The sequence below is a fragment of the Hippopotamus amphibius genome, chromosome 11 (genome assembly GCF_030028045.1).
Source record: "Hippopotamus amphibius kiboko isolate mHipAmp2 chromosome 11, mHipAmp2.hap2, whole genome shotgun sequence".
Lineage (NCBI taxonomy): Eukaryota > Metazoa > Chordata > Mammalia > Artiodactyla > Hippopotamidae > Hippopotamus > Hippopotamus amphibius.
Genome location: NC_080196.1, coordinates 90577013 through 90589428, shown reverse-complemented (window position 1 = coordinate 90589428; position 12416 = coordinate 90577013). Strand labels below are relative to the sequence as shown.

Genomic DNA, 12416 nt, shown 5'->3' with positions numbered 1-12416 from the left:
CAGGTAGCCTTTTGGAAGTTTTCTTTTTAATTATACCTTTTTATTTTTGAATGTATTTGTTTTCTATTACTGCTACAAAAAATTACCACAAATCTAGTGGCTTAAAACAACACAAATTTATTATCTTATAGCTCTGTGGGTGAGAAGTCTGACTCAGTCTCACTGAGCTGAAATCAAGGTTACTAGCAAGACTGTGTTCCCTTCTGAAAGCTCTAGAGCAGCGGTCCCTAACCCCTGGGGCATGGACCTAATACCCGTCTGTGGCCTGTTAGGAACTGGGCTGCACAGCAGGAGGTGAGAGGCAGGCAGGTGAGCGAGCAAAGCTTCATCTGCTGCTCCCCATCACTCCCCATTGCTCGAATTACCACCTGAACCATCTGCCCCCGCCCCCTGACAACCATGGAAAAATTGAAAATTGTTTTCCAGGAAACCAGTCCCTGGTGCCAAAAAGGTTAGGGACCACTACTCTAGGGGATAAGCTGTTCCTTGCCTTCCCAGATTCTAAAAGCCACTCCCACATTCCCAATTTCTCGCCATTTTCAAAGCCAGCTATAATATTGAATCATTTGATCTTCTGTGAGAACCATATTTATGACTCACACATTTTGCCTCCCTCTCACTTTTTACTTTTGTCATTACATTGGGCCCACCCGGATAATTGGGGATAATCTCCCTATTTTAAGATCATCTGATTAGCAACCTTAATGCCATCTGCAATCTTAATTCCCCTTTGCCACGTAACCTAATATATTCATAGGTTTTGGGAATTAGGATGTGGACATCTTCAAGGCAGCCATTACTTGGCCTGCCTGAGGTAATAATTTTAAATTTACAGGAAGGCTGCAACTACAGAGAGGTCTTAAATATCCTTTGCCCAGTTTCCTTAAATGTTAATATCTTATATAACCATACATATTTGTCAAAACTAGGAAATTAGCATTGGTACAATTAAATTGCTGATATCCTTAACTAAAGTCCAGACTTTATCTGGATTTCATCAGTTTTCCCCCTATTGACCTTTTTGGTTTCAGGATCCAATCCAAGATACCCCCTTGCATTTAGTGGGAGGGTTTTTATGGCTTTCTTGTTAGTGTTTCTGCAATAACTAGACAGTGAAGTAGTCAAGTCAGTCAAAGTTATCATGATACTTGTGCAGGCAGTATTGAAAGTTGGTGACCAAGGATAATACTTTGCACATCACAGTACAATAAGTAGTTTTCAAAGGACTGCTACTTCAACTCATGCATTATTTATTGTGAAAACCATTCCCATTATTAGTCTCTGGTTTATGATGTTTGCTTAGCAACATTATGACATTTGCCTGGTTTCCAGTGAAACATTTTCTTTTTTTTTTTCCTTGATCCGCCCCCCCCCCCCGCCAGTTTCTTAATTTCATATGAGCAGAAACATTTTATTTAAAGCCATGCAAAAAATACAAAAGGGAGGAGATATTAAATTTCACAAACAGGATTGCCTCAAAGTAGAATAAGTTGCTTCTTGGTCTGTCAAGCCAGTTCTGAAGAGATGCTCACAGTTGTTGCTAGGTTATTTTGAGGTAGGTAGACTGTGTGATTTTTGTACAGGCAAAATTATAAAATACTTTGAGGTTGATTTTGGTGCCTGACTCTCTTTTTGCTATAGTAATTTAAAAATAAAATTATACATGTAATTCATATTTACTGCAGAAAAATTAGAAAACACATAGGAAAAAGCTATTTTTAATCATGCATGATCTCATTTCCCAAAGATGATAATTGCTAATATTCTTTGAGCCTTTTCCCCCTTGGGCATGTATATAGAAGTATTATAAATGTAATTTATTTTTGAAAATTGGATAATACTGTACATACGATTTCAACATATCATGAACACATATTCATAGCATTGTTTACAATGACTGCATAGCCATAAATCATCTAATTTCAGAACATTTTTAATCACCTCCATTTAGCTAAGCTCCCAGGTATCTTGTGTTTTAGTATATTTTCCTGTAATTGTTCTGCAAGTTCAGAAAAATTATAGGCAATAAAAGCTGGAAAAGTATATGTAAGACCTCTATAGTACTTTTGAGAGTGTACTGGCACATACTGTTTATATTAAGGAAATAACAGTGATGTCTATCCCATAGCATTATTTGAAGAAATAAAGTAACAGTGTATAGCACACAGAAAACAACCTGTAATGTGAGTTGTTAGTTATTATTACTGACATCGTCGATAGTCCTGTAATGAGAAGTATCATCATGATCTTGTATATGTATTTTCGGTGAGGAAAATGGCTGGAGAGGTTAAGTAAGGACTCAAGGACGTCAATCTGGTAACCTCAGCTCATTTGACTTCAAATTCCATACTTTTGGCACTACACCATATTGGCACTGTCTCCTGCTGTACCTGTCCTTTCTGACAGTATTGCAGGCACGTCTAGATTTTCTCTTCTGTCACCATCAAACACTATTTTCCTATTTCCAAATTCTTCAGAGTCCTACAAGGAATTGCTTGACTTTGGGGTGATTATTGGGTTGGAATGAACAGTGGCCTTAATAAAATTAAGCCAACAGAACAAGTGCTGTAGAGTAAGCCAGGACTCCAGCACGAGGGTAAGAAGGTTTAGCAGCTTCTCGATTTTGCCACGTGGCTTTGCCGTTGCCCTGGAGGCGCGGGAGGGTGGAGAAAAGCGGAACGCCCTAGGGACTACATTTCCCAGCAGTCCGTGCGCCACGCGCCACGTGACCGCCGGCTGGAGCGCGCCGAGCCGTTCAGTCCCCAGCGGCGTTCTCGGCAGTTTCCCTCTTCTCTCCCCGCCTCCGGGCCTCCGCACTGACGCTGTCCGGGCGGGAGCCGAGCCGGAGCCGGAGTCGGAGTCGGAGCCGCAGAGACGTGGAATCATGGAGGCCTGAGTTGGCGTGCGCCACCCCGATTGCGGCGGCGACCGCGGCTTTTTCTGTCTCCTCTGCGACCCGCTCGTCCGTCCGTGAGGTGGAAGCGGATCTCCCCGCCGGCTGAGACAGGTGGGCTGTGGCGCCGCCCCCGGCAGCGCTGCCCTGGAAGCTGGGCGGAGCCCCCGCCCCTTGTCAGAGCGGGTTTGGGGACACCCTCCCCTCCCCCGGTCAGGGCCGAGCCGAAGGGTCCCTTCTCCAGAGGGGGACGGGGCTGCCCTGGAGGGGCAGTGCCTGGGCCACGAGAGCTTCCCCCCACTTCCAGGGTTCGGTGGCACTTAGAGCCGGGAAGTGAGGGGGTGTGTTAATCAAGGGGGGGGGCTCTGTTCGAGTCAGGCGTTGGGAGTTGGGGAGGGGGGATACCGAAGAGCACGTCGATGCTTCGGGAGGTGGGGTTGATGTGACAAGTGGGCGTGTGATGGGCAGGGTGGGCAATAATATTGATTTTTTTTTTGACATACGAATTTTTATTGAGATGTAATTTAAATACCATAAAATTCACCCTTTAAAAGTACGATTAAAGTATAACAGCAGTTTTTTTTTTTACAGTAGTTTTTTAAAAAGCGTGTTCACAGGGTTGTGCAGGTATCTAATTTCAGAACATTTTTATCACCCAAAAAAGGAAACCTTTACCTGTTAGAAGCCACTGCTTATTCTCCACTCCCCCACTCCGTGGCAACTAGCGGTTGTGTTTTAACTGAGAGATGAGAGGGTGAGAAGTTCGCTCGGGTGTTTGTGAACAGTAGTGGGTTAATAAAGCTCATAGGATGAAAATACTGAATTATAGAGAAGTGACGGGATGGTTGTAATAGGGCCAGCATAGGGGTACACAGGATAGACTGGTGAGGGGGGCAGATTGAATAGGTTCTTTGAAAGTTGGAGAGAGAGGAGTGTGGAGAGAAGGTGCTGAAAGATATGAAAATGTGTGTATGTGTGTGCGTGTGTGTAGGCGGTGGAGCGGAGTGTACCTTTTCGGAGGGAGCCTGGCTTTGGGCAGAAGAATTGAGGGCTCAAGAGAGGAACTGGAGGTGGAAGGGAAGAGGATCTATAGGAATAGGTGAATGGTTGCTGCCAAGCATGAAATTTATGAATAATGTAGATTTCTTGAATGGCTATCCTGCTTTGTATTGTTTATCTTAGATAATTCTCTCTGCAACTCAGAGGTAGACTGCTCAAGTATAACTATTCCCATTCTTCAGAGGAATCTTTTAGCGGTTAGGTGACTTCCTGAAACTCATTAGGTTAGTATTAAATAGGGCGAAATGAGTGGGAATGAAAGAATAATTGATTCACGTGGATTAAGTGGCAGAAAATTGAGGTGGGGCAATGTTACAGGACGGAGTTTCAACTATTAAATGTATTAAGAAATCTATATTATTATAATAAATAGGTCAAGGACTTTTGTTTTCTAGCTTTTAAATTTGCAAAAGTTCAACCTGGGATAATGTAATGTAGCCCCTTGTACCCATTACCCAGCCCTAAAAATTAGTAACTCAGGGTAATTTAGTTTCATCTATGGCCCTGTCCATTCCTCTTCCTTCTCCATTTCATTTGTAAATATTTGAGTAAATGTCTCTAGAAGATTGACTCACTCTTTTTATTTACCCACAATATGATTATCACACCTAAAAATTAATAGTAAGCTCTTAATATCTAGAGGGACTTATTTTTTTAAACGTGGTATCCATTTGATACTGAATAAGCAGTGCAAACAAACATTTTGATGTTTGACTTTCTGAAAAATACAGTATAATTGTTTCCTGATTTTTCCAGTCAGTCCTGCTCTCCTGACTGTTCCATTTTCTTGGTTAATATGGTTCATCCGTCTACAGAAAGTTTGAAGAATTGTCACTTTGGCTGGCTCTTGAATGGGTGGAGTTTTGTGAGGGCAGGTGAAAAATAGAAGTGAAATATACCGCAAAATGCACAAATAACTGTTATATCTCATAATGCTCTGAGTATTTGGGCAATTTGTTTATGCTTCTCTCCTCTAGATGATTTCATATATTGTTAGAAGTTGTTTACTGTATGTGTATTAGTTTTCTATGACCACTGTAAGAAATCACCACAAATTTAGTGGCTTAAAACAATGCAAACTTATGCTTTTAAAGTTCTGTATTTTTCAAGTGTGAAATGGGTCTCACTGGGCTAAAATCAGTGTGTCAAGCCCGTGTTCCTTTTGGGAAGTTTCTAGGGGAGAATCTGCTTCTTTGCCTCTTCCAGCTCCTGGGGGCTGCCACACTTCTTGGCCTGTGACCCCCTTCCGCCATCTTTATAACCTGCAGTGTCACATCTCTCTGACTAGTCTGTAGTCGATCTGACCTCAGCTGGGAAAAATTCTCCACTTTTAAGGACCCTTGTGATTAGATCAGGCACACCTGGGTAATTCTGGGTAATTTCCCTCAACTTAAGGTCCTTAACTTAATTACACCTACAGAGTCCTTTTTTTTGCTATGTAAAATAACAGAATCACAGGTTTCATAGATTAGGATGTGGACATCTTTGGGAATTGTTATTCTGCCTATCACAGTATGTTTGGGGATATTTTGTTTGCTGCTGCAAATGCAGTGTGTCATCTTTCACTTTGTAGATAATGGAAGTAGTGCTGGAGAGGACTGTTCCCCATTTTCCTTTTAGTGACTGTAAACAAATAGGTGGGAGATATCTGTGACATTTGTAGATAGGCTTTGATAAAATGAGACCTTTGAAAGTGATTAAGTATAAAAGCAATGTAATAATATGTAAACTTTTTCTGTATTTTGTTTCGGTCTTTTTCATATTCATGTTTTTTAAGTACTGTCTACTTGTAACCAGAGTGTATATAATGCTCAGTCGCTACTTGAAGTCACAGGACACTCTGGCAATGGTGGTTCCCATGCCCAGAGTGAGAGGGCAGGGGCTCTCTGTCCCAGTGGGTGATGGAGGCACCTCCAAAGGGAGAAAAAAATTGCAGGAAGCATGAGCTACTGTGAGAGTTGGGCTTGAATTCCCTTCTAGAATTTTCCTTTTGTGACCCAGCTGGGTGAGGTTGAGTGCTGTGGGCCTGAAAAGCAGAGGGGCAAGATGGCTGCTGCTGCTTTTCCTCTCCCCGGATGGGGAGAAGACTGAATCTTAGAGGTGGAAAGGATTTCAGGAAGTGCTGTAGTTTGGTGTCCTGCTTCCTGAAGGGGTTCCACTTTCCAGCTTGGCTGTCAAGGTCTTGACTGCCTCGGAGCGTGAAGGTCCAGTCTCTCTGATGGTGTGTTTTAGCTTACCGCTTCCAGTAAGCATAATGGGAATCTGTGCCTTTCTTTAAGCTTATTTTCCCTAGTAAGATTCTTAGTTGAGCCTAATGCTTTGAACTTCTTAAAAACTGCTTGCAGTTTTTTTTAAAATAAATTTTTATATTTATTCATTTATTGGCTGCTTTGGGTTTTCGTTGCTGCGTGTGGGCTTTCTCTAGTTGTGAGCAGAGGCTACTCTTCGTTGTGGTGCGCAGGCTTCTCATTGCAGTGGCTTCTCTTGTTGCAGGGCATGGACTCTAGGCGTGCAGGCTTAAGTAGTTGTGGTGCACGAGGGCTCAATAGTTGTGGCTCGCAGACTCTAGAGCTCAGGCTCAGTAGTTGTGGCGCATGGGTTTAGTTGCTCTGAGGCATGTAGGATCTTCCAGGACCAGGGCTCGAACCCATGTCCCCTGCATTGGCAGGTGGATTCTTACCCACTGCACCACCAGGGAAGTCCCTGCTTGCAGTTTTAAGTTATCCTCGTGTTAGTCTATTTCTAGACAAAGTAATCCAGTAGGACTGAGAACAACTTTACAGATAGCTCTTATTTGCTGAAAGCTTTTTTTTTTTTTTTTGCTTTCACTCTTAAGAAAATTTGGTCAGTACTTTTTGATGTCTTATCTAGTTGTTATCACATTCTTTAAAAATGCAGGCACCAGGTGAGAGGTGTGGGTGGGTAAAATGGGTGAAGGTGGTCAAAAGGTGCAAACTTCCAGTTATAAAATAAATAAGTCCTGGAATGTAATGTGCACTGTGGTGACTATAGTTAATAATACTGTATTATATGTTTGAAAGTTACTAAGAGTAGATCTTAAGGTTCTTATCACAAGAAGACAAATTAACTGTGTGTGGTGGGTGATGGGTATTAAGTAGACTGTGGCAATCATTTTGCAATACAGTATATACATATATTGAATCATTGTATTGTACACCTGAAATTAATATAATGTTATATGTGAATTATATCTCAATTAAAAAATGCAGACACCAAAAGTGGCTGTAACTCTCCAATATGGACATTGGAAGAATTAGAAACAATTCTTTTGTATGTCATATGACTGATAATAAATTTCTTTTTTAGGTTGAGTCAATCACTGAATCTTGACAATTATTCCTTCAAAATATCTCTTGCAACCCTCCATTTTAGAATACTTTCGAAGCCTCCTGTGTCAGTTAAGGTTAGATTTGGCTATGGGTAACATACAAATACTAGCTTGAACATGTTATTAGTTTGTTTCTCATGTAAAAGAAGTCCAGAGGTAGGCAATTCAAGGCTGATTTGGTGGCTCTGCTGTCATTAGGGACCCAGCCTCTTTTCCAGCTTCTTACTCTGTCATCTCTAGGATATGGCCCTGGATTCCTGGGTCCAGATGGTAATGATATTTGGCATGTAGTCAGATAAATGGTCTGGCACCCACAAGACAGTTCTGGACTAGACTTAGGTATTTTGAAATCATCGGTATATTAGGGAAGAGTTCACTGGTCTAGGAGACTGAGGGATGTATGCAATTTTATAGTTACAGTGGGCAAAGTAGAAGACATGCCCTTTAGTAAGTCTCCCCATCAGGCATCAGCTTGCTTTCTGGCCTTTTTTTGCCTCCCTCCCTGCTCCGGCCATTTTAAGCTTCTTTCTGTTCCTTGAATGGGCCCTGCCTGTTTTTCCTAATCCTGGTCCTATGTACATGCTTTTCTCTCTCTCTCCTTTTTTTTTTTTTTTTTTTTTTTTTTTTGGCACACGGGCTTAGTTGCTCCGTGGCATGTGGGATCTTCCTGGAGCTGGGATCGAACCTGTGACCTCTGCATTGTCAGGCAGATTCTTAACCACTGCGCCACCTAGGAAGCCCTCTCTCTCTCCTTTTTTAAAAAATTATTTGTTTTTTATTTTTTGTCTGTGTTGGGTCTTCGTTGTTGCTCACAGGCTTTCTCTAGTTGGTGACGAGCGGGGCTACTCTTTGTTGCGGTGTGCAGATTTCTCACTGCAGTGGCTTCTTTTGTTGCAGAGCACGAGCTCTAGGTGCTCAGGCTTCAGTAGTTGCAGCCAGTAGTCGCGGTGCATGGGCTTAGTAGGTGTGGCTCGCGGGCTCCAGAGCGCAGGTTCAGTAGTTGTGGTGCAGAGGCTTAGCTGCTCTGCGGCATGTGGGATCTTCCCAGCCCAGGGATTGAACCCATGTCCCCTGCATTGGCAGGCAGATTCTTAACCACTTTGCCACCAGGGAAGGCCCCATGCTTTTCTCTTTACTTCGAAAAGTTTCTCAACCCACACCTAACCAGGCCAATCCTTCAGGTCTTAGCTTTTATGGCATGACCTCTGGGGAGCTTTCACTGAGTCTTGAATAGTTGCCATATTATAATTTCATGTTGCTTTATCTGTATATCTTACTCAACTGTAAATAATTCCATCCTTCATAATTTTAACTTTGGCTCTTAGTATTGTGCTGGCCACATAGTAGGCACTCAGGAAATATTGACAGAGTCTTTGGGCTTATATAACCAGCGTGATGGAGCTTGGGTATTGCTAGTTTGTTTTTTAAACCCTGAGCTATTCTTTGATATTTGCACATTGAGTTGTTATATGAATCAATTATTGTGAAATAGTAAAGTACATTTCTCTCCAATTTATTTAAAACTGAATATTTCTACTTAAAGTAATACTTGTTAGAAAAGATAATAATTTATAATAATATTACAAAAGATCAACAGTACCCTGCCTTACTTATCCTTTTTAGTCTGGTTCTCAGAGATAGCTAGTTCTAACTGTGTTTATAAATAATATGTCTAAGTGGCTATTTTGTGATTTGTCAATTTTAAGTAATACCTATTGACTCCTATTATGGTAGATGAGCTCCTCTTCCTCCTCCCCCTCTTCCAGCCCTTTTAGCACAGATACTTAAGAATTCTTGTTTAATTCAGTGTTTACATTATCATGAGTGCATAAATATCACTGCTGAGCTGAGTAGTTTACCTTGTTTCCCCACCCCACCTGCTTTATTTTTCTGTGAAGGTATTAGTGATTTTTACCAAATACTTTGAAAGACCTTTGGGGATTGGGACCCAGGAAACTGATGCAAGATGTTTTACTCTGGCTACTACTGTTGCCCAGGAAACTGATGCAAGATGTTTTACTCTGGCTACTACTGTTGCCCTGAGCAGTGAATTGTTTTTCATCTCTGTCCCAGAGGCTTCATTGTCTTTGTTAGTGTGCAGGTAAAATACAGTCTCAGACCTTCACAGTTTCCTACTGACAATGTCTTGACTTAATGCTCCTCTGTTTTGTTTGTGCTTTCAGTGTTTAATAACAGTGGTTAAGGGGGGTTCTTCTTGTTCAGAACAATTTGTCTCAACCCTGAGCTTGAAAAATTTAAATGAAACTGTACCATTGCTAAGCCATTGTATTGTTATGTGGTAGAGCATAGCAGGATACTCAGCTTTTATTTCTGAGAAAAGTTTTATGGAACTGATAGTTAAATTCATTAGAGTGGATGAAGTTAACAGTTGACATTACTGGTTCAATAAAACATGATAGATTCAAATATTTTATGCAGAGTACCTGCTCATAGATAGTATAATGACTAGGCTTTAAACATCTTGCATTTAAAAAAATATTTAATTTACTTAAAAATAGAAATAATAAATCCACATGTTAACATAAATAACATATTTTTGTAGGAAGATATATATTTTCCAAAGTAAAATAAAAGTTTGTAAACACCTTGCATTTTCACAAGGTTTGTAAACTTGTCCAGCTAAGCTTTTTTCTGCTGCACACATATGTTTACCACCATCTGTCGTTATTCATCTTAGCAGATTCCACTTCAGGTTGTACTGAATTAATATTTTCTCAACCATTTTGGAAAACATTCATGGCTATAATTCCATACGGACTGCTCTTTGAGCTATTATTTTCCCTGAAAGACAAGTCTTAAAGATGTTTTATTTTCTCTGGACACGTTTCTTTGTCTGCTGTAATCGAACAGAGTTTAACTCATGATTGGTAAATGACTTTCCTTGCTTGGTTAACAGATGAACCATTCGGAATCTTACTCTGGTTGTAGCCTTGTTTTAATTTTTTATTTTTGGGAAGACATTTTGCTTGTGATGAAATGCCTTGTTTTAAATTTTCTAATTTTTCTGATTGTTGCTCTGATGAGTTGGGAGTGAGTGTTTTGTGGTAGGGCATGTCATGTTATTACTTTAGTTGGTAATGTCTTCCCATCTTGTATTCTTCTGACACAGCTATGATGCTGTTACATGATAAACATAATACTTTGACATCTAATTAGATAAAAAAGGATCTACTTCACTGTGACTTAAAAGTGTGACATCAGAGCCTTCTTCATTCTTGTTTTGATATGAGAGATATCCACTGGTCATTTAAAATGGCAGTATACTTGCCACTTGATATGCTGGCATTGTCACACGTGTCATTGAGATTTGTAGTGCACTGAGTAAGAGTATAAAGGGATGAATGCACCACTTATAGTCTCTGAAATAACTACTCAGCTCTGCTGTTGTATCACAAAAGCAGCTTTAGACAATAAGTAAACAAATGACTGTGTCTGTGTTCTAATCAAACTGTGTTTGTAGACACTGAACTTTTCAGTTCATATGGTTTCTATGTGTCACGAAATACTGATTTTTTTCTCGACCACTTAAAAATGTAAAAATCATTCTTCATGCAGCAGGCTGGATTTAGCCCTTGGGTCATAATTTCCTAACCCGTGATCTAGGCAATAGGAATAACAACAGTACTACCTCATAGGCTGTAAACGACTCAGTTTGTGTAAGCACTTTGAATAGGACCCAGGGACATAGTAGGTGTTTGCACTTATTGTTATCTCCCTGAGGATAGTAGTGTAAATTTTTTTCCTTAGAATCACCTGTTTTCTGATTAATTTCTTTGGTTTATTTTGGTTTCTTTATTTCACATTGGAGGCTTTCCTCTCACAAGTCTAGTCATTTTTGGTGGACCATTCTTAACTAAGATCAAGACTCCCCTCATTGATTGGAAGCTCTGTGTGTGAATGGATTTTGGTGAGCGGTGGGCATTGCTGTAGGTGGCAAGCCAGCTTTTTAAATGGAGGGAATCCCAAATGTCTGTATCTTTTCCCTGATTCCCCCTTTAGTTTCTCTTGGGGGGAACCCTCCAGTCTCCTGCCTTGGAGGCAAGGAAAGCTTGGGGGCTGTGTAACTGTGCAGCAGAAAGACCTGAACTTCACTCTCCTGTTTTCATCCTCTGCCTCATTACCCTTTCCAGCAGAGTCTTTCCAGTCAGATTTCTCCAGACCACACACACATGCTTTCCTAGTGGGGGGGAAGACTCACAGACTTGAGCGCTGTGCCTTGCCCAATCTTTCCTGGTGTTTTTCTCCAGTTCTTTTGCCTTCCCAGGGTTCCATGGGGTGGATGGGCTTGCTCCTCAGTAGCATCTCCCTTGGCAGGCAGACGTGTTGGGGGCATCCTCAGCTCTGCCAGTTCAGTTACTGCCACTCTGTCACCTTCCCATCTTTCATACCTCCTCTGATCTTGTACTTGCGGGCTTATATCTTTTTATTTTCTTTATTCTCATTTCACTGGAGTGGAATACCCAACTGTACTTACTTAATATAGCTCTTGGAACATAGTAACCTTTTAGAGAATGTTCCATTACTTGGACACATGGCACCTGTGGTGTTTAACATGTCCTTTGGCCAGTGATCACTGCCCACTGTTTCTCTGGACTCCTGTTTCAACAATAAAGTTTTGCCTTAAAGTCTGTTGAGTACCAGTGTGTGTGTATGTGTGTGTACACAGCTATATACATTCAGGTGATTCTGGAATATAGTTTATGATTTATGAAGTCAGACCTAAGTTGGGACAAAGTGAAACTGGGGTGTTATTTGCATATTTTGGGGGTGTTAGGACAGAATTTGGTTATCATGGATTTTCAAATCCACTCATGTTTACTTTCCAGCTAAGATTCATTAAATCAGGAGACAGTGAATCAGTACATATAGAAGAGGAGGTTTACTTTTTGTATATATCAAGTATTTCACAAGTTAAATACAAAATATTGAGTGTATCATTTTTTGTTCAAAGTATTGTTTTCACTCATGATAGTAAAATTGACTTGAGGAAATAACTGATCTGAAAAGTGAAATAGCAGTATAAGAGTCAGCAAAACAAGGCATTATTAGAAGGGTAGTTAAATTCCAAATGAGCAGTAAAGATAATGAGTGCTC

The 12416-nt window shown here is 40.8% G+C and overlaps 1 protein-coding gene across 1 annotated transcript in view; it reads left to right on the top strand.

The window, feature by feature from the left end:
- The first annotated feature begins 2724 nt into the window (after nt 1-2724).
- The window catches only part of DYM (dymeclin), a 367767-nt gene continuing 358075 nt past the window's right edge, over nt 2725-12416 (top strand). Inside the window, exon 1 of the mRNA XM_057698938.1 lies at nt 2725-3007. The gene's annotated coding sequence lies outside the window, so the exon portion shown is untranslated. The remainder of the gene's footprint in view (nt 3008-12416) is intronic.